General features: G+C 41.0%; 1 protein-coding gene across 2 annotated transcripts in view; it reads right to left on the minus strand.

The window, feature by feature from the left end:
- Nucleotides 1-10,357, minus strand: part of INO80 (INO80 complex ATPase subunit) — a 122,081-nt gene extending 111,724 nt beyond the window's left edge. For both annotated transcript variants that reach the window (XM_069596040.1, XM_069596039.1), the window contains exon 1: nucleotides 9,652-10,357. The gene's annotated coding sequence lies outside the window, so the exon portion shown is untranslated. The remainder of the gene's footprint in view (nucleotides 1-9,651) is intronic.
- Between the last annotated feature and the right edge of the window lie 10,809 nt (nucleotides 10,358-21,166).

Here is a 21,166-nt window from a genome sequence, read left to right on the forward strand (position 1 = left end):
CCAATTCTTCACCACCAATTCTTAACCACAGACTCTGCTATGATAAAACAACAAAGAGACAAGAGTGATCCCATGAGCAGGTCTGCCCATGACAGTTCAATTTTATGCCTGTTGTCTGAAACATAATTACCAACATTCTCTCCTCACTTCCAAAAGTATCCACGTTTGAACAGTATCTGGTCACTCTACACATGGCAAGTTAAAGAGGAAAATAATTCATTAGGTACTCTTTAAATATTCTAGTTGAACCTAAACTTTCCATTCAAACCACTGAATATGCACTAAAAAGCTAAAGAAGCCACTATGTCCCAGGACTGAACTAAGCAGGAAGGAAAAACCTTGTCCTCAAAGAGCACGGGCTGACAGTGGCCTCTACATAGGTTGACAGGAAGGCCAGAAAGCACCTGCTCCACCAAAGCAACAGTTCCTACTGTAAGAGCATAGGAATAATTTAACAAACCCAGGGTTTCCCCAAATCAAAGTCTGAGACAAAAATTACACCTGCATGTTTTTTTTGGCGGCGGCGGGGTGGCGGGGGGTGCGGTGGACTGGGGAGGGGATGGGTCTTGCTACTCGGCTTGCGGAATCTGAGTTCCTCAACGAGGGATCGTCCTTGGGCCACCATGATGAAAGTGCAGAGTCCTAACCTCCTAACCACTGGATCGCCAGGGAACTCCCTACATCTGCACTTGAAATGGAATGAAGAATTCCTGGCTAAAAAATCATGGCCCTTTCAGAGAGTTCTAAAATGGCAAAGAGAAAATATTTTGCTTATCTTATAGGTATATTGTGAGAAAGAAAAAGTACTTATCCATGATTACCTTTCCCTACTTTTCTTCCTCAATAAAATCAGAATATTTATCAAAATGAAGTATGTTTCCAAGGATGACGACAATTACAACGTGTTTGCTTTCTTCTAGGTAAAGAATCATTTCAGCTTCCTAGAATAGCATCTTCATCAAGACAGGGAACAAACTGCATTTTATCAAAATAATAAAAAATAAATTACTAGCACAACTGCCTATAGGGGAGTTCTGTAGTATACACCACAAACATGACATCCGGTCAAACAAGTTTAATCCTCGTTAATTAAGAATTAATTAGAGTCTAAATAAAAAAAAAAATCCAAAAGGGAGGAAATGCTTCCTGAGGTAGCCAGTGGACCTTTCACATGGTAATTAAAAAAAAAAAATTTGTTTTATGTTAGCCTATGTTAGAGGTCCTTAGTATATTTCACAAGTCTTCTGGTGAAAGGAACCCAATCTAAATTAATGACAATTTATCAAATTAAAAATGTGAAAACAAAGCTAAAGATACCTCTTACTGAAGAATTATTGACTTTAACAACTTTCACAGCTAAATTCATGAAAACACTTACCTTTTTCAGGGAGTGAGACAGCTGACAAATATATGCACCAGTAAAAGGGAAATTACAGAACTGAATCCACAGGCCCAAAATCTTGAGCAATTCAGTTTATTTCTCATCAAAAGGAAGTTAACATTAACTTACTTGATAGACATCTGCGAAAAACAGAGATTCTCACAAAGAGCTGAGATAACTTAGTTATCAGTTCCATATAGTTAACTGTCCATTATTACAAAAGTAATGGTGAGAATTTATTATTGAGAATAAAAGGTAAGAGACATTCATAACCAGCCAATATTATAAAATTCACTTTTCTACTCAGTTTTCCTATACTAAAAGTCAGTCTTCATTTTGGGGCTGAACACAGTAACCAGTGTGGGTGGTAACAGAGAAGCCTTTCTTCACCAAAGGAAGTCTGAGAAATCAAAGTTCAGGTAATTCATCCTGGCAATGAACCATCTATAAACAAGCATGAGGTGAATTGTATACTAAACAGCTCTTGCTTTTCAACTGTATTTCAGTCACTTAACACATGATATTTTTATTAACACCAAATATAATTACTTTCATTATCTTTATTTTATAAGATACACAGATATTATAAACAAGGCAAGTATGTTTACACCAAACTAGGCGTCCAATAAACACTTTTTTAACTATTCAAGAAGCTTGGGGGTAAGGGAACTTCATCACAAGGAATTCCAACTGAGAATTCAAATTTTTTATTTTGTTGCATCAAATGCAATAAGACTATGTACACACATTCTATTGAGAACCAGATGCCATTTTATTTGCATATGCACTTCATATATACATTCACATATTCAATTCTTTTATGACATAGACAACACTATAACCCTTATTTTACAAACAAAAAAAAGAGTTAAGCTTAACGTCTCCCCTAAGGTCACACAGCCAAAGTGACAGAGCCAGGACTGGAATCCAACAAGTCTGACTCCAAACTCCCACATATTTAACTATTCCAACGTTGTCTGAAGGACCTCCAACAAGCAGAGGCTCCAAGGGCATAAAGCCATGCTAATGAAGTATTCCAAGCAGTATATTCATTTAGTCAATCATTTATTTAGACCAATATAGAGTCATAAATATTGATTTTATGTTATGGGTTATAATCCAACGCTGCTTTATTTTGCTGCTCAAATCGTTGAGTTTTGACCACTGGGAGCTTTTTCAGTTGGTCCCTGTGCTCCTCTGACATATCCTCATCAATGTGGAATGCTGGTGGTGGGAGCTGTAGTACTTCCTTACCTTCTGATGCTCCAGGCTCATCTTGTAGATTTCCTGTATCAAACCTAGAGTTAGCTACTTCTCCAAGGAGCTCCAGTTCCTTTTATTACATAATGGTATAAGAAAACACGATGTGGGTACTAGGTATGTGCTCCTAGGTTTTTAACCTTCTCTGCACAGAGCATAGAAATATACCTGTGTGTATATAAACCCATGTTATGTATGTGCCTCTAAAAATTTGTATATGCAACCACCTATACCTGTATCAAGCTAAACACGGATTCATACTGATGACTCCAACTTTAATCCATCACCACAAGATTATTCCAGCCTCCTTCCCTTGATTATCTGTAAATACTTACTCTGACAGTAAGTAGTCCGTCTCCCACCATCCATTTACTTAATTGTTCAATTGTAGTCTCTCTGTGTTTCAGTATCACAATTAAGTGGTATATCTCATAGAACACAACTGTAACAATTAGACTACAGTGCTCATATGCAGTTCCTTAAGAGTCCACTCATTTTCAAGGTTACTTAGGTTAGCAGTTCCCTCCTCCTAATTTTAATAAGGCGGTTTCATACATTTATAATATTATTATATTCTCCTTTCACAATCTGCATTCCTTCCTGGAATCCTTCAACCTCCGAAATGATTTTCGCTTAATTTGGACATACTGAAGTTTACTCTGTGCTATAAAGGCCCTGCAAGTTTAGCAAATGCATAATGTCATGCATCTACTACTACTGTAGCCAACAGAATAATTTTCTCAAGCACTATTTCAAATGAACCAAATGGTATTACAATCCTCTATGGAAGCAGCATGGTTCGGTAGTAGAAAGAGAAGGTGAAGTCAAGAACTTTAAGTTTAATGCTACTGACAAGCCATACAGACTTTAAGAATAATAGCTATCCTTTCAGGGTCCCAAGAGTCTCAGTGTAAAATGAGGGAGTTTCAAATAGATGACAATAATTTATAGCATTTATTAAACACTTTGTGTCAGGGATGATGCTAAGCACTTCACATGGATTATTTCATTTATTTCTAACAACTCTACATATAAAGTAAATACTTTTATGTATTATCCCTATTGAAATGATGGAATTAAAGGCTTAATATTAACTAGCACAAGATCACCTAGCCAGAGAGTTACAGAGCCACGACTCTAGAACAGGAGTTGGCATGCCCCGCGTGTCAAACTCAGCCTGCTGCTCATTTTTATAAATCCTGACAGATAAGAATGGTTTTTAAGTTTTGAAGTAACTGGGGAAAATTCAGGACAGATGAAAATTATATGAAATTACAATTTCAGTCCCCAGAGTTTTACTGGCAAATAGCCCCACTCATTCAGGTACATATTCACTTTGGCTGCTTTCACAATGCAATCGCAGACATGAGTGGCTGAGACAGAGAAACATGGCCAGCAAAGCCTAAGACTTTTTACTTGACTCTACAGAAAACCTCTCCCAAGCCCTTCTGTAGAGTCTGGCTTACTATTATTTTCTACGAATGATTCTAAAAAAAGGCAAATTATTACTAACATTAGAATGACAACCTGGACAGAAATATTTTAGACCCTGAATTAAAAAGTTTAATGTTGTAAAATATTATCTCTTTGCACTATAATTTTAAGTAGAAAGATATTTCTATCTACTGGTATTCATTACATAAACACAGGTTAATGCATTGTAATGATTTTCTTTACTGATGTATTTTTACCTGTTATCTAAAAAAAGACTTGAGATATTGTCTATTCATAATAAAAAGTTTCTGACTTCAATACTTTACAAACGAAAACTCTAGATTAAACTGTCAAAACAAAATGGTACTTACAATTATAGCTAATGCTTGTTGAGAGTACCCTTTGCCAGGTTCCACTGTAAGAATTTTTAGGTCTCTGTGAGCAAGTGAGTGAGTGAAGTAGGTATTTCTATTATCTTAATTTAAAAGATGAATTAACTGAGGCTTAAACAGCTTTCCAGAGGCAACACAGTTAATAAGAGAGCTAAAATGTGAACCCAGGTCATCTGGCTCTAGCATCTAAAAGGGGTCTGGCTATACTACAAGGCCACTGGATGACAACACTTCTGTTAACGAGGCAGATTAGGACCTTTAAACAAATGAAAAGAATGTTTCACTTAATGAACAAACAAAAAAACCCAAGTACTAGTAATTTATATCAGCACGTCAAGAGAAACATTAAGGTTTATACTTTTACACTTATCCATGGCATCCTATGGCTTCCCTGCTGACTAGGGGTAAAGAATCCACCTGCCAATGCAGAAGATGTGGGTTCAATCCCTGGGTCAAGAAGATCCTCTGGAGAAGGAAATGGCAACCCACTCCAGTATTCTTACTTGGGAAATCCCAGGGACAGAGGAGCCTGGAAGACTATAGTCCATGGGGTTGCAGAAGAGTCAGACACGGCTTAGTGACTAAACAACAAACAAAAAATGGCATCCCAAGAGTTCGCACAATTCTGTTTCTCTTTGCAGAGCCCCTCTGTACTCTCCATACATAAACATGTTGTTGTGCAGAAACTAAGTCAGGTACAATTCTTTTGCGACCCCATGGACTTTAGCCCACCAGGATCCTCTGTCCACAGGATTTCCCAGGCAAGAAGACTGGAGTGGGTTGCCATTTCCTTCTCCAATATATATACATACAATTGGATTAACTCACTTGTACACGCCCAACAGAGTCTTACCACAGTCCCTGAGCGTGGCAGATGCTCAACAACTCACTGTTGGGCGGATCAAAGCACATTCAGTATGTGTTCAATAAATAAATATTGAGTGAATGAATGAACAGAATAAGGAGTTTCCTAAACCATTAGGCTCAAGTATCATTAAATGGTTGTTGACCTCAAATGAACTAGGGATGGAAAAGTCTCTGGCTTTGTGATATTTAAATTGGGTCTGGTCTGTTTATGAGTTTTAACCACTTTCTGTGTTATTAAGTTTCATAAACAAACCACTCATTATACACCTATCTAACAATATTTATCTTTCAAGCTAGTTCTAATTTTCCAGATTAACAATTTAATAATAGTCCATCTCAGTCTTCATCACTCCATTGTGAAATCAAATTTGTCTTCATATGCAAACCTCACTGTTGCCTTCATTATTTATATTGGAAACTTCCCTCCTGCTTAATTTGTTCTTCTTTGAGGTGTAATAATTTAAGTCTAAGAGTGAATGCACTGTGGTTTTCTACCAAGATAATACAAATACAGTCCATTTCTAAATTTTATTTTTCATACCTCTCTCAGGAGTGACTTTTTTAAACATTTATTTACTTATTAGACACACCATAAGACATGTGGGATCTCAGCTCCCCAAGAACTCAAACCCATGCCTCCTGCAATGAAGCATTAAGTCTTAAACCACTGGACCAACAGGGAAGTTCCAGGAGTGACAAATATGTTGACAGCCTTTCTAGTAATACCCAGACAACAATCTCAGAGATGAATTGGCCACCTGGCCTAGCGTTCCTTTTACCATACTGATGTTCACTAGCCATTTTTCTGTTCATGCACAAGGAATGAAAGATTTACCCAGTTTATCCTCCTCAGTTAACTAACTTCTTGCCCAGAAAAGGTAGCTGTCACATGCAAACCCAAAGGCAGCTTATCTGTTTATATTCATAAGAAATATGAATCATTTTGGTACCAGTACAAAAAGGTGAACACTATACATATACCCCGAGAAAACCCTATATGCCATACATGTTCTTTCCTACTGCATAAGTTTCCTCTTCCAAATCAAAACTAAAGGTATGTTAAAGTTTTTGATATGTTCTTCAAAGGTGAAAACAAACTAACATTTCTCAATATGCTGTCTTATAGTTGATATGTCATTTAATCTCAGAAGTGAAAATTATTGTACCTGTTTTACAAATACGGAGAACTGAACAAGTTCATTGGCTTGTTCAGTGCTAAGCAGGACTCAAACCTAAGTCTTTTTAAGTTCAAAACCAATGTCTTTCTATTATACAACCAGGTTTCTCTTCAGCTAAATTATCACTCACTTTTCCCCTAAAAAGTCCTGTTCATGTGAATGCAAATTTGAGCCAACAATCCTTCTACTTCTTAAAAAAAAAAAAAAAATCACTGGTTTGATACATATAAAATGACTTAGCTACATGTTGGACTCTCTAGGGCAAAGGCTCTTTAAACTAGGGTTCAAGAAATTGGATGGGAAAAAATGTACATCCTTATTTTCACTAACCTATAACTGAAATTAACATTTTCTTCTATTCTGAATGTAGTTCCCGTAGCATACCACAGCAGTATGAGCAGGACAATCACTAGTTGTTAAAACGTAAACTATATTTTATACATTTGAAAAATAAAATTCTGAGAAGCGGTTCAAAGGTTTCTTTAAACTATAAAGGGGTTCAAAGCACATAAATAATGTAAGGATACTGCTCTGACACCATCACACAGTTACCAAACCTTGGTAATGAAGGTTTACAAAGGGATGTCACACAGTTTATTCATTGTCTGTTCATCAGTTTAAAATATGGGGAATTCCCTGGCGGTCCAGTGGTTATGACTCTGCTTTTACAGCCAAAGGCTCAGGTTCAGTCCCTGGCTGGGGAACTAAAATACCACATGATGCACGCCAAATTTTAAAGGAAAAAAAAAAAAAAAAGGACAGCATTTAATCCCAGTGATTTTTTTCACATCGAATTTGTCAATGACGTTGGCTATTACTGATATCCTACTTCTGACCTAACACATATGGAAATCTCTCTTATGTACTTACAAAACCCAGGCATTAAACTTCTTTGTGACCAACTTTTCAACTCTAAGCAAACCTACTGTACTACAATTAGCAAGCGAATCCAGTGCTTCTACAACTTTCTCATTTAATGCACAGCCATAGTTCAGATGTTTAGGTTCCTTCACTCCCCCAACTCATATGCTGAAATCCTAACTGCTAAAGTGACGGTATGAGGTAGAACAGGAGCCCTGCCGATTAGATCAGTGCCCATATAAGGTATTTAGTAAGTATTGACGAGTATGCTCTTCTCAGTCTTCTGCAGGCTACGACCTAGTGTATCAAAATCCTTGTGCTTAAGAAGCAAACCTGTCACCAACTTCACTTATTTTCCTACACAAATTCAAAGTTTCCTATTAATCTTACCCAATTCCTACCAATCTTATCCAAATCTTATCCACTCTAAAACTCAATGCATCCCAGCATTTGTATTTTTTGTGAACTTTATGCTAACGTGTTAAATCCCCAAGCCAGTTTTAACCTTGTGGGCCGAAAAGATGCCTATTAGTCCCTCCCTAGTCCTATGTCTACACAAGTTAAGGTCAAAAACTGTTTAAGGATACCTTCCCCTGGTAGTACCATGACAAACTTTCACTAAGTGAAATTATAGCATCACAGCTTTAGGTCTGTAGTTGACACTGACTCACATTTGTACCTTGATGTACTCAAAAATGTTTTTATTAGTCATAAAACTTCTAATCATATTTGTGCTCATTACATTAATTTTTTCCTATTAAAAAACACAGACCTTTAAAAATCAACTCGGATTCTTCTGAAACAAATTGTAGAGGAAAAAACATAGTAAACTAAAACAATATAACTCTCAAAAACACAAATTTATTTTACAATCTAGTTAAGTATGTGACTTTTACCATATATAATAACCAAATAAATGTTTTATAGGAAGAGCTTGAGAATTTCAAGAATAAAACACAACCAGAATTGGAACACTAATTGGCAACAAAAAGAAACAAAGTCCTGATACATGCTACAACATGAAAGAGCCTTGAAAACATGGTTAAGTGAAAGAAGATACCCACAAAAGGACACATATTGTATGATTCTGTTTATATGAAATATCCAGAGTAGGCAAATCTACAAAAACAGAAAAGAGATTAGTGATTGCTAGGGGTTGGGTGAAGAGGAGAAGGGAGTAACTGATATGGGGGCTTCTTTTTGGAGTGATCAATTAGATAGTGCACTGTGCTAGCTATACAACTCAACTCTTCTGCTAAAAATCATGGAATTGCACACTTTAAAAGTCGGAGCTTTTGGTATGCGGATTATATCTCAGTAAAGGTGTTACTTTAAAAATGAATAACAAAAAGCCGCCACTTGTAAACCACAATGAAAATTCCCTTTGGGAAAGGAAATCATGAAAGTCATTGATTGGAAAAGTAAGCTGGTTACCTGAGATGATAGCAAAGTCAACCACCTCATTTCTTCTTCCATTCTACCAACAAGTACACGAACATACAACTAGATAGTGTTTGAATCAAAGAATTCAGCAGAGCTGGCTGTTAAACTAAAATAGTGAGTGCCTTCTTAGAACCTCTCACTCCTAAACTGTAGGGGGCTTCCACCCTCGCTGATTACGGAAGTAGTAGTTTTCAACAGCGACCTCAAGAAGGAACGTCAAATTAGATGACACTTGCCTAGACGCCCTACAAAGGCCAAAAAGCCTAGAAGGGGTGACACCTACACACTCCTAAGTGTGCGCACGTGTTAGGCTGCACCCAGCCAACACCAACAAGCAAAATGGACCATTCACCCAGATCCCAACTCGCTCCCATAAACTGACACACTATCAAGCCCGTAGAGCTCATCTGTTTAAAAGGACAAATACAGCAGTCCACACCGGGTTCCCACTCGAGCCCAACCAGCCCCCGCCCTGCCCCACCCCACCCCCAAACCCACACACGTGTTAGCCGACACCGCCCCACCGGGTCCCACGTGCACCAGGTCTAACACACTCCTCACGTGTGGGCGCCCCACGGGCTTTCTCGGCTGGCCGAGGTCACCGCGTGACCCCGGGTCTCCAGAGGTAGGAGAGAGTAAGAACAAGGCCCAGATCCCTGAGGTCCCAACCCTGTGAGGAGTGTCCACACCCATCCTCCCTACTAACCCCAACAAATCCCAGGGCCGGGGGCGACGGCCCCTTTAAGACGAGGCCCAGTCGTCGCCCACAGAGAGGGGCGCAACGGGGCCTACACAACCCCCCCTCCGTTCGTCCGCCCACGTCTAGTCGCCTCACCTCGGGCCGCCGGGCCCCGCCGCCGCGGCGGCGGCGGAGGGGGGGCGGGGTGCGGGCGGGGTCCGGAGGGGGGGGTCGCCCCGCCGACGGTGGAGCCGCGGTTCGCTCTCTGAGGCCGTGGGACGGTGACTGCGTTGGGCGTGGACGCTCCTAGCTCGCTCCTTCGGCGGCTCCTGGGACCCCAAGATGGCGGCGGCGCTGAGGCGGCTGCGGGCGCTGGGCCGGCGGCGGCGGCGGCCACTTTCACTCACTGAGAGGAGCGGAGCAGGGACACGGGGAGCCATGGCGGGGGGGAGGAGAGGCGCCATAGCCAGGCCAGAACAATCGAGCCGCTACTCAGTGGGCTTACCCCCGCCCCGCCCACGCTCACTGCTCGTCGCCAGCCCGTGGCCGTCCGCAGTGCCGCTGCCGTCGGCCTCGTGCAGCTCGCACCCCGCCGCTGCCGCCTGACGCCCCGCGCTGACCGGGGTTCGGGGAAAGACCCTGATCTATGCCATCTGAGGGCAGATTGGTCGGGGCTGGGACTGGCGAAGATTGCCGAAAGGCGGCGGGGAGGAGGAGGAGGATGTCATCGCTAGAGTGAGCAAGCAGATCTCGCGGGAGCAAATGTCGCGAGACCTCTCTGATCTGCAACCGCCAAAGAAAGGTTACTTTTCCCGGAAGTAACGTCAGTCCAAACGGCCCGGGATCCTGGGAATGTTTGTTGCTGCAGATGGAAGTGGGAGGGTACTTGTGATTAGTTTGTTAACGGCTACCAAACACTGCTCAGTTCACTTGAGGAAAAGTATAGGCTCAGGTGTGATATTTTACATTGTTTTTGGTCCCTTTGGGCAAGGTTGTATATGTGGGGAAGGCCCTGCTCTGTAGGACCACTCTTAACACAATAGTTTGGGGCTTCAGTTTGGGCTCAGCGACCAAAACTGCGATGCTGTGGCACAGTTGAGCAAGGTACCTAAGTGAAGGTTTTAGGATTCAAGCACCTGGGAATACACAAACCCGTCATCAGAAATGTCTCAGTATTCTAACACCCACCCAATGAACCTCCGAAAAGGGAGTAATTGACCTGTCTGTGCCAACTCAACAGTTTGCACCCTCTGCTGCCCACATTGACTAAAATTAATGCAAATTGACTAAAAGTTAACAGCATCTGTGATGAGAAGTAGCTAGTGTACAGTCTAATTGCAGGTAAGGATTAGATGTACTTACTGAAAGTTAACTATTTCATTTCCCTCATGTCTCATGTTTTAATTCATTTAATTCTGGCCCTTAGCATTTAAACAAAACAACATTCGCTTAAAGTCATAAGTAGCCTTCTTGTGCCAAATTCGCTGGACTTTAAATTTGCTTAAAGGCAAAAGTTCTACACACTTTCTGGGGACTTTCCTGGTGGTCCAGTGGTTAAGAATCCTTGCAATGCAGAAGGATTCAATCCCTTTTTGGGAAACTAAAATCCTGCATGTAGTGGAGCAACGAAGATCCCATGTATACAACTAAGACAAGATGCAGATTAATAAGTTTTTTTTTTTAATTACACCCTTTGTGAAAGAGACAAGGGGATGTAAGAACACACACAAATACTTGCTCATTTGTCAGGGAGAGGAGTCAGCACCTGCTCATTTGTCAGGGGGAGGAGTCAGAGGATACACCTGAAGATAAAGTGAATTATGTTCTGTATGAGAAGGGTGGGGAGAAGGAGAGAATGGGAACAAGGTTGCAGGATTAACAGGGGAGTGGCAATTTTGTATAAGACTGTCTTTTAGAACCCTATGTTTCACATACCCAGAAACATAAACACCTAAAATCAATTGGGATAATATTTAAGCAACAACCCACTGACTGGAGCCGAAATCAAAAGGAAAAGAATAAAGAGGGAAAAGTCAGTAAACTAGTGAGGGACCAAGATGTAGAGTCCCTTAAAGTTCAGATGTAGGTAGTCAGTTTGTTTTCTTTGTCTAAGCTAACAAATTACTACAGAATAGTGGCTTGCTGTTGCTGCAGCTAAGTCCCCTCAGTCATGTCCGACTGAACGACCCCATAGACGGCAGCCCACCAGGCAGGCTCCTCCATCCCTGGCATTCTCCAGGCAAGAATACTGGAGTGGGTTGCCATTTCCTTCTCCAGTGCATGAAAGTGAAAAGTGAAAGTGAAGTCGCTCAGTCGTGTCGGTCATGTTGGACTCCTCCTGACCCCATGGACTGTAGCCCACCAGGCTCCTCCGTCCGTGGATTTCCCAGGCAAGAGTACTGGAGTGGGTTGCCATTGCCTTCTCCGAATAGTGGCTTAACACCAATTTATTAGCGTACATTCTGTAAGTCAGAAGTCTGACAGTCTCAAACTGGACCAAAATCGAGGTGTTGGCTGGGGTGCCTTGCTTTATGGGGGCTCTTGCAAAGTGTTTCCTTTTCCAACTTCCAGAGGCTACTGGATTCCTTGGCTTCTGCCGCCCTTCTTTTTATCTCAAGGCAGAAATGACGGTTTGGGTCCTTCTCATGTCACATCAGACCAACTGTTAACCCTTTAAGTATCCCTGTAATTACAACAGGGCCACTCAGATAATCTAGGATAATCTTCCTATTTTAAAATCAACTGATTAGCAACCTTTCGGAGAAGGCAATGGCACCCCACTCCAGTACTCTTGCCTGGAAAATCCCATGGACGGAGGAGCCTGGTGGGCTGCCATCTATGGGGTCGCACAGAGTCGGACACTACTGAAGCAACTTAGCAGCAGCAGCAGCAACCTTTAGCTCATCCGCAACCTTAATTCCCCTTTGTCTGTAACCTAATATATTCAGGTGGCAGTAGTGGTAAAGAACCCACCTGCCAATGCAGTAGATGCAAGAGACACAGGTTCGATCTCTGGGTGGGGAAGATCCCCTGAAGAAGGAAATGGCAACCCACTCCGGTATTCTTGCCTGGAGAATCCCATGGACAGAGGAGCCTGGCAGGCTACAGCCCATGGGGTCACAAAAAGCCAGACATGACTGAGCATGCATGCTCATAGTTGATCACATTCTATTTAATTTATTCACATGGATATCCTTGAGGGGATAACATTATTCAGCCCCACCCTCCCCATTCTGTCCTAGAACTTTTGATATACAACTCTAATCTTTCATCTATGACTTTCACATTAAAATTCAGTTTTTTCCAATCTAATAGTCTTGCATTCTTTTTTTTCTTTTTTCTTGCCTCACTGGACAACTTGTGGGATCCTAGTTCCTGACCAGAGATTGAACTCTAGCCCCTGAAATGGAAGTGCTAAGTCCTGATCACTGATCATTTCTGTGGTATTCTTGCTGAAAATGTATAATCTCACTCAATCACAAAAAAAATTAGACAAATTGAAAAGAGGGGATGTTCCAAAAAATAATTGCTTAATACTCTTCGAAACTGTCAAGATCATGAAAGACAAGGAAAGATCTCGGGGAAATTGAAGACTGCTGGGGACTAGGAAGAAATAACTAAATGTAATATGGTATCCTGTAAAGAAAAAGGGACATTGGTGGGAAAACTGGTGACATGTATATAAGGTCTCTAATTTAGCTCCTAATCTGGGGTCGCCCAGAGTCGGACACGACTGAAGCTACTTAGCAGCAGCAGCAGCAGCAGCATTGGGTACTAATGTTCATTCCCTTGTTTTGATTACTGTGCTAAGGTTCAGTTCAGTTCAGTTGCTCAGTTGGGTACAGCTCTTTGCGACCCCATAGACTGCAGCACGCCAGGCCTCCCTGTCCATCGCTAACTCCCGGAGTTTACTCAAACTCTTGTCCGTTGAGTTGGTGATGCCATCCAATCATCTTATCCTCTGGCATCCCCTTCTCCTCCCACCTTCAATCTTTCCCAGAATCAGGGTCTTTTCAAATGAGTCAGTTCTTCGCATCAGGTGGCCAAAGTATTAGAGTTTCAGCTTTAACATCAGTCTTTCCAATGCATATTCAGGGCTGATTTCCTTTAAGATGGACTAGTTGGATCTCCTTGCAGTCCAAGGGACTCTCAAGAGTCTTCTCCAATGCCACAGTTCAAAAGCATCAATTCTTCGGTTCTCAGCTTTCTTTATAGTCCAACTCTCACATCCATATATGACTACTGGAAAAACCAGAACCTTGACTAGATGGACCTTTGTTGGCAAAGTAATGTCTCTGCTTTTTAATATGGTATCTAGGTTGGTCATAACTTTTCTTCCAAGAGGTAAGTGTCTTTTAATTTCATGGCTGCAATCACCATCTGCAGTGATTTTGGAGCCCCCCAAAATAAAGTCTGTCACTGTTTCCCCATCTATTTGCCATGAAGTGATGAAACCGGATGCCATGATCTTAGTTTTCTAAATGTTGATCTTTAAGCCAACTTTTTCACTCTCCTCTTTCACTTTCATCAAGAGGCTCTTTAGTTCTTTTTCACTTTCTGCCATAAGGGTGGTGTCATCTGCATATCTGAGGTTATTGATATTTCTCCTGGCAATCTTGATTCCAGCTTGTGCCTCATCCAGCCCAGCATTTCTCATGATGTACTCTGCATATAACTTAAATAAGCAGGGTGACAATATACAGCCTTGACGTACTCCTTTTCCTATTTGGAACCAGTCTGTTGTTCCATGTCCAGTTCTAACTGTTGCTGTAAGATGTTAACATTGGGGAAGTTGAGTGAAGAAAATAACAGAAAATCTTTTTTCCACATTCTCTGTAAGCCTAACATTAGTTCAAAATAAAAGTTAAATACTTTTAAATTCCATTTAATTTTTCAACTATATTCATCTCTGTTATTGAAATATAATCTTCCGTTGACTTTGGAATCACAATGTTCTGGTTTTCTTTTTCACTTTGGAGAGTTTTTTTTTTAACAACCACAGCAATTAGTCCACTAGTTCATAGATTCCGATCTTGACAAAATTAGAAATATGCAGGAACTTACATGAGAGTACAAAACTATTTTAAGACACACTCTGGACTGTAGTCCAGTGGTTAAGAATCCACCTGCCAATGCAGGGGACAAGGGTTCAATCCCTGGTCTGATAAGATTCCACATGCCATGGGGCATCTAAGCCCTTAGGCCACAATTACTGAACCCTGTGCTCTAGAGCCTGTGCTCCGCAACAAGAGAAGCCACCGCAATGAGAAGCCCGCACAGGGCAACTCGAGAGAGTAACCCCTCCACCCCAACTCTCCAAAACTAACAAAGCCCACTTGCAGCAATGAAGACCCAGTGCAGCCAAAAATTAATTAATTTTAAAAAATAGACATACTCTTTTCAAATTCATTACCTAACTTGAAATCACAGGAGACACAGAGGGACTTCACTTGGGAGGAGCTGGAAGTCTAAACCTCTTCTCAGATGAAGCAGAAAAAGAAAGGCAAGCATATGAGCAATAATAACCATAAAACTGCCCCCACCAACCATCAGCTCCATCCAGAAAAGGGATACTTCACACTATCCTGATTGCTAACAAGAATTCCAGGGAAAACAGTGAAGTGAAGAACAAGGGCATCCTGCCTGGTATCTGTAATGTACACACTTGAAACATTAAAGCAAGGGCCAGAAACTGATGGTTATTGGCCATAACTGGTTTGTCATAGCTTTTCTTCCAAGGAGCAAGCATCTTTTAATTTCATGGCTGCAGTCACTATCTGTGGTGATTGTTAGTGAACACTTGGAAATATTTGATGCAGGAACTATCCCAAATGAAACAGTGAAATGAGTTTTATCACATGGTAAGCATGGAGCAGCCAAAATCATACTGGAAGAGAGTCTTGTTCAGAGTGGAGAATGAAATGTCCTGACAGTTGTAGAATGAACGTCAGCAGGAAACTCAAGTCCTCTGAGAAGGAAAACAAAGCAGCTGTTGGAGCACCTTTGAGAAGTATAAAGAATTAATTAGAGAAGCTTGTTACTAAAGATACTTTCTTTCTAGAAAGGCAATCTGGCCAAGTTGAGGGAAACAGCAAATAACTACTAATTGTAAATAGTATCTTTCACAGCAAGTTTCTCAGCATTTAATATCTACAGATGAGACATGCATAGCTAAACTGATAAAGAAAACCTCCACATATATCTGGTATTAATGTTATATATTCCATTCACATTCATCATCTCATATGATACTGTAAAGGTGATAGTATGAGCATTTCCATTTTACAGATGAAAAAAAGAACCTCAAGGAGATTAAGTCTAAAATCACAAATCCAGTCAATTAGTAACTCCAGGATTTGACTCAAGACATTTGAAAGAAATTCAGAGCATTGTGGTGAAAAGCTCTGAGGTACAATGCAGAGATTTTTATCTCCTTGGGGCATGCTGGAATTTTAAGATATATGTAAAACAGTCAAAGTACCAAACAAATTCAATATATTTAATGATAATGACAACAGATCCCTTTTAAGTTGGTGCTAGAGTCAGAAGCCTGACAAGAAGGAGGATGTAAAAATAAATAAATAAATTTAGCCATGAGTGATTAAACATGGCCTATAGAAAGTTTTATAAATAGCTTTATATGTTTAGCTTCTTTTCTCCTTTGTGGTTATTTTATACTACGGAAGATGTAACAGGGAGAGTTAGATTGTTATGAGGATATATTTAAATATCTATAGAAAGATAATTTTTAATATTGCCTTAAATGTAGGTGCAGTAGATAGTTCTGATGCCAATAATATATTTCAGGTGGCCTGTGCTTTCAAATATCTTATCTGATGTGATATTCTGAGTTTCTACCTTGAAGTCAGAAGACTATAAAAACCACCATGTGGGTAGGTGAGTGGAACACTAGAAATAAAGGACAAAAACAGTGTGAAATGGTGTAGCCACTGTAGAAACAGTCTGGCAGTTCTTCATAAAGTTAAGTACATTGCTACCATTTGATCTAGTGTTCCACTCCTAGGTATAGATACGTATGAAAACATATATCCACATAAAAACTTCCATACAAATGTTCATAGCAACATTATTAATAATAGTCGAAGTATACCTAAATGTCCATTAGCCAATAAAGGGGTATACAAATGTATATTCACACAATGCAATATTATTCAGTAATAAAAAGGAATGAAGTACTGATACATGCTGCAACATGGATGAACCTTGAAAGCATTACATTGAGTAAAAGAAGTCAGTCACAAAAAAACACATATTACATGACTCTATGCATGTGAAATGTCCAGAATAGGCAAAGTTCTAGAGATAGAATGTAGATCAGTGGTTGCTTAGGGCAGAGGAGGTTGTAGGAAGACACAATAATAGCTAAAGTGTATGGGGTTTCTTTTTTGAGGTGATAAAAATACTCTAAAATTGATTGTAGGGATTTCCCTGGCAGTCTAGTGGTTAAGACTCTGCACTTCCCCTGCAGGGGGCATGGGTTCAATCTCTGGTTGGAGAATGAAGATCCCGCAGACCATGGTGCATGACCATAAATAAATAAATAAAATAGATTGTGGTGATAATTGCATATGCCTGTGAATATACTAAAACTGCTAAATTGCACACTTTAAATTGATGAGTATGTGAACATATCTCAAGAATGCTGTAAAATAGAAAAGGACCAGCATGAAGAACTTAGAGACCAGATCTTGCCAGTAATATCCTCAAAGGCCCTCTTTTTTTTCCCTAGACAATGCTTAAAGCAGAACAACAACAAAAAGCTAGAGGTGTTCTCCATATGACCCAGCAATCCCACTGCTAGGCATATATCCTGAGAAGACCAAAATTGAAAAAGACACATGTACCCCATTGTTCATTTCAGCACTATTTACAACAGTTAGAACATGGAAGCAACCTAGATGTCCTTCAACAGATGAATGGATAAAGAAGTTGTGGTACATATACACAATGGAATATTCCTCAACCATAAAAAGAAACACATTTGAATCAGTTCTAATAAGGTGGAACCTATTATACAGAGTGAAGTAAGTCAGAAATAGAAAGATAAATATCGTGTACTAACACATATATATGGAATCTAAAAAGGTGGTACTGATTAATTTACCTGCAAGGCAGCAATGGAGAAACAGACATAAAGAACAGACTTACGGACACAGGGAGAGAGGGGCGGAGAGGGTGAGATGTCTGGAGAGAGCAACATGGAAACTTACATTAACCATACATAAAATAGATAGGCAATGGGCATTTCCGTTATCTCTCAGGGAATTCAAACAGGGGCTCTGCATCAACCTAGAGGGGTGGGATGGGAAGGAAGATAGGCGGGAGGTTCAAGAGGGAGGGGATATATGTATAACTATGATTCATTGTGATGTTTGACAGAAAACAAAATTCTGTAAAGCAATTATCCTTCAGTTAAAAAATAAATTAAAAAACAACAACTAGAGGTGTTCTTAAATTAATCTGATAGTGGATGTGTCCACATTTTAGCTATTCAGAATAATCCAAGCATGGTTATGATTTGTATAATAGGACAGCCCAGAGGCCAATCTGGTTCTAACCCAAATCTAAAGGTCCTGTGAGGCTGGAAGAGTATTCCTGAGTTGGTCCCTAGCAATCCTGAGTACCTGTACATGTTCCACACCTATCCTAATCTGAATTCATACCCCATAAGTGTAGACCATATCCAGACAGATGTCAGGGACAGAATGAATAGCTACTCATCACCTCTTCTCTTTCCCGGTACAGGCAATGAATGCCTGGGGACTGCTGTGTGTCAGATCTCAAAAAAGGGAGAAACCAGTTTGACTTCATGCCAGCACTAGAAGTGACATGACAAAGAAGGCTGGAGCTGAACCATGCATGCACAATGGACTCAAGGGAAGAGAGGACTCTTGGGTTTCTGCTTTTTTGTCTGTTTGTATTGGAGTATAGTTGATTGACAACGTTGTGTTAGTTTTAGGTGTACAGCAAAGTGAATCAGTTACATATGTATATACATCTACTCTCTGCTCGTTTTGGGTTTTTTTTTTTTAGGATTTTTTTTTCCCCATATAGGCCATTACAGAGTATTGAGTAGAGTTCCCTGTGCTATACAGCAGGTATAGTTATCTATTTTATATGTAGTAGTGTGTACATGTCAGTCCTAATCTCCCAACTTATCCTTCCTCCCACCTCTTACCCCTGGTAACCATAAGTTTGTTGTCTACATCTGTGACTCTGCTTCTGTTCTGTAAATAATTTCATTTGTACCCTCAAGAGTTAAAGCAAGAGACAAACCCAATTACAGGTTCTAGGTTGTTTCTGTTGTTGCTTCAGTTTTTAGTTGCTAAGTTATGTCCCACTCTGCAACCCCATGGATGTAGCTCACCAGGCTCCTCTGTCCATGGGATTTTCCAGGCAAGAATAGTGGAGAGGGTTGCCATTTCCTTCTCCAGGGGATCTTCCATACCCAGGCATCAGACCTCTCTTGCATTGGCAAGCAAATTCTTTACTGCTGAGCAACCAGGCCAGCTAGGTTGTTTCTACAACCAGCCTATTTGCTTTCTCCATGTCAGAAGCATATTGGAAAAAGAAAAAGAAGCATATTGGGCAGGGTTTAGAAGAATTCCCATGTACTTATTTCCCTTTGACATGTGCTCAAAGCAAGTCTCAGAGAAAGCAAACTCCTTACTCCCAGAGGGGCAAATCTAGCTGGTTCTTGACAGGTTCACTCATCCTATGAAAAGCATGAAACATTCAGGTAATTTTCCAGCATCCTCTCCATCACAGTCAACTCTTAGAAGTCCTCTTTGGGTTTCAGGCTCTTCCCTCACCAAAGTGTTCAGTCTCACCTCACCTCAAGGAGACACAACGTTGTATTTCATCAACAACACACTTTCCACAGTACTTTTTGCCCTACCAAACTCCATCTCTGAGATTGTAAAAGCATATTGGAGCAGAGTTCAAAGAGGATGGGGACATTAACCAGAAGGGAGTATCTATGTGCTCCACCTTTTCCCTAATGTCTGTGGTTTTTTGTTTTCTTTCTTCAAGACCCAACTTGTAAATTTGAGAGAAAGTTAGTGAGAAGGAGTCAGCCAATGAGAACCAAGCCTGGAGTGTGAGGCCAAGGGAGACGCTGAATTCATGCCAGTGATGGGCTATCCAGGACTTCCCAGATGGTTCAGTGGTAAAGAAATCTACTTGCCAATGCAGGAGACGTGGGTTTGATCCCTGGACTGGGAAGATCCCCTGGAGGAGAGCATAGCAACCCATTCCAGTATTCTTGCCTGGAGAATTCCATGGACAGAGAAGCCTGTGGGCTAAAATCCACAGGGTCACAAAGAGTCGGACACGAATGAGCAGCAGAGCACACACACACAATGGGCTATCCAGCAGATGGGGCCACTACCCACTTTTTAGCCTTTTATGGTCTACCTTGAAACTGTCAAGGCATAAAAGGGGGAGTGATTTTTAGTATTACAATGAAGGCATAATGAGCTAAAGATCAATGACAGAAATATTCGCGAAGTCACTTTGGTTGCAGCCAGTTTTTATTGCATCCTAACAGCTGCACTCCTTCTTCATTTATCTAGCAGTTGTGTCCAGCCACTTTCCCTCCTCTCTCAGAATCACTAAGTGGGGTCCATTCCACTTAGAAGGGATCTGATCTTGAGGGTTTTTATATACAGCTAGGTCCTGGTGAGAAGGAATAGCACTTGGTTACCATATTCCATGAGAGCTTTCATGGTTTCTTCTACCTGGAGAGCATACTTGAGTTGTTCCATTCAAGGGAATTAAGGTTCGAGTCCCAATCTGAGTTACACAGTTTCAACCCCATTCAGAAGGATCATCCTTTCCTTTCAACTTTTCATATAGAGGCCTAGATATTAGACCATATTTAGGGATCCAGATGTGGCAAAACCCAGCCATCCTCAGGAAACTCCTAAGCTCTCTTCCAGTTTTAGGCTAGGTGAGGCTGCAAATGGCTTCTTTTCTCTGCTGGGGTAGGCTTCTCTGAGCTGTGAGAATGAAGCCTAGATAGGACACCCTAGTTTGTGATATTTGAGCTAAATCTGGGACAATGTATGTCCAGGGTTTAGATGGACTATCACAGGACTGGCTCCTGCAGCTAGCCTACCCACACCCCCATCCCTGGGCCCAAACCTTGGGATTTAATCCTAGGAGGTCCACTTGTTCTGCCTAGGTAAGGTTTTCCCCAGCCATTACCATTATCTCTTTGTGCCTTGGTCTAGGGGAACACCAATCTCCAGTTTGTCTCCCATTAGGTGGATAGTAGCCCCAGTGTTTGTATGATATACAGGGTACAGGGCATTCAGGGACACATAGAAAGGAATGGGTGAGAATGTGTGCATGCAGTTTATATTCTAATGGTCCTGTGAATGCCCATTCTTAGGCCTTTCCTGATACCCTCAGGCCCTTTTATCCTCTGACTTTTCCTCCTCTATATCTCGGTTATTAAGCACCTGGTGGCTCAGACGGTAAAGCGTCTGTCTACAATGCGGGAGACCCGGGTTCGATCCCTGGGTTGGGAAGATCCCCTGGAGAAGGAAATGGCAATCCACTCCAGGACTATTGCCTGGAAAATCCCACGGACAGAGGAGCCTGGTAGGCTACAGCCCATGGGGTCACAGAGTTGGACACAACTGAG

This window comes from Ovis canadensis, chromosome 7, assembly GCF_042477335.2.
Source record: "Ovis canadensis isolate MfBH-ARS-UI-01 breed Bighorn chromosome 7, ARS-UI_OviCan_v2, whole genome shotgun sequence".
In the NCBI taxonomy this organism is placed as follows: domain Eukaryota; kingdom Metazoa; phylum Chordata; class Mammalia; order Artiodactyla; family Bovidae; genus Ovis; species Ovis canadensis.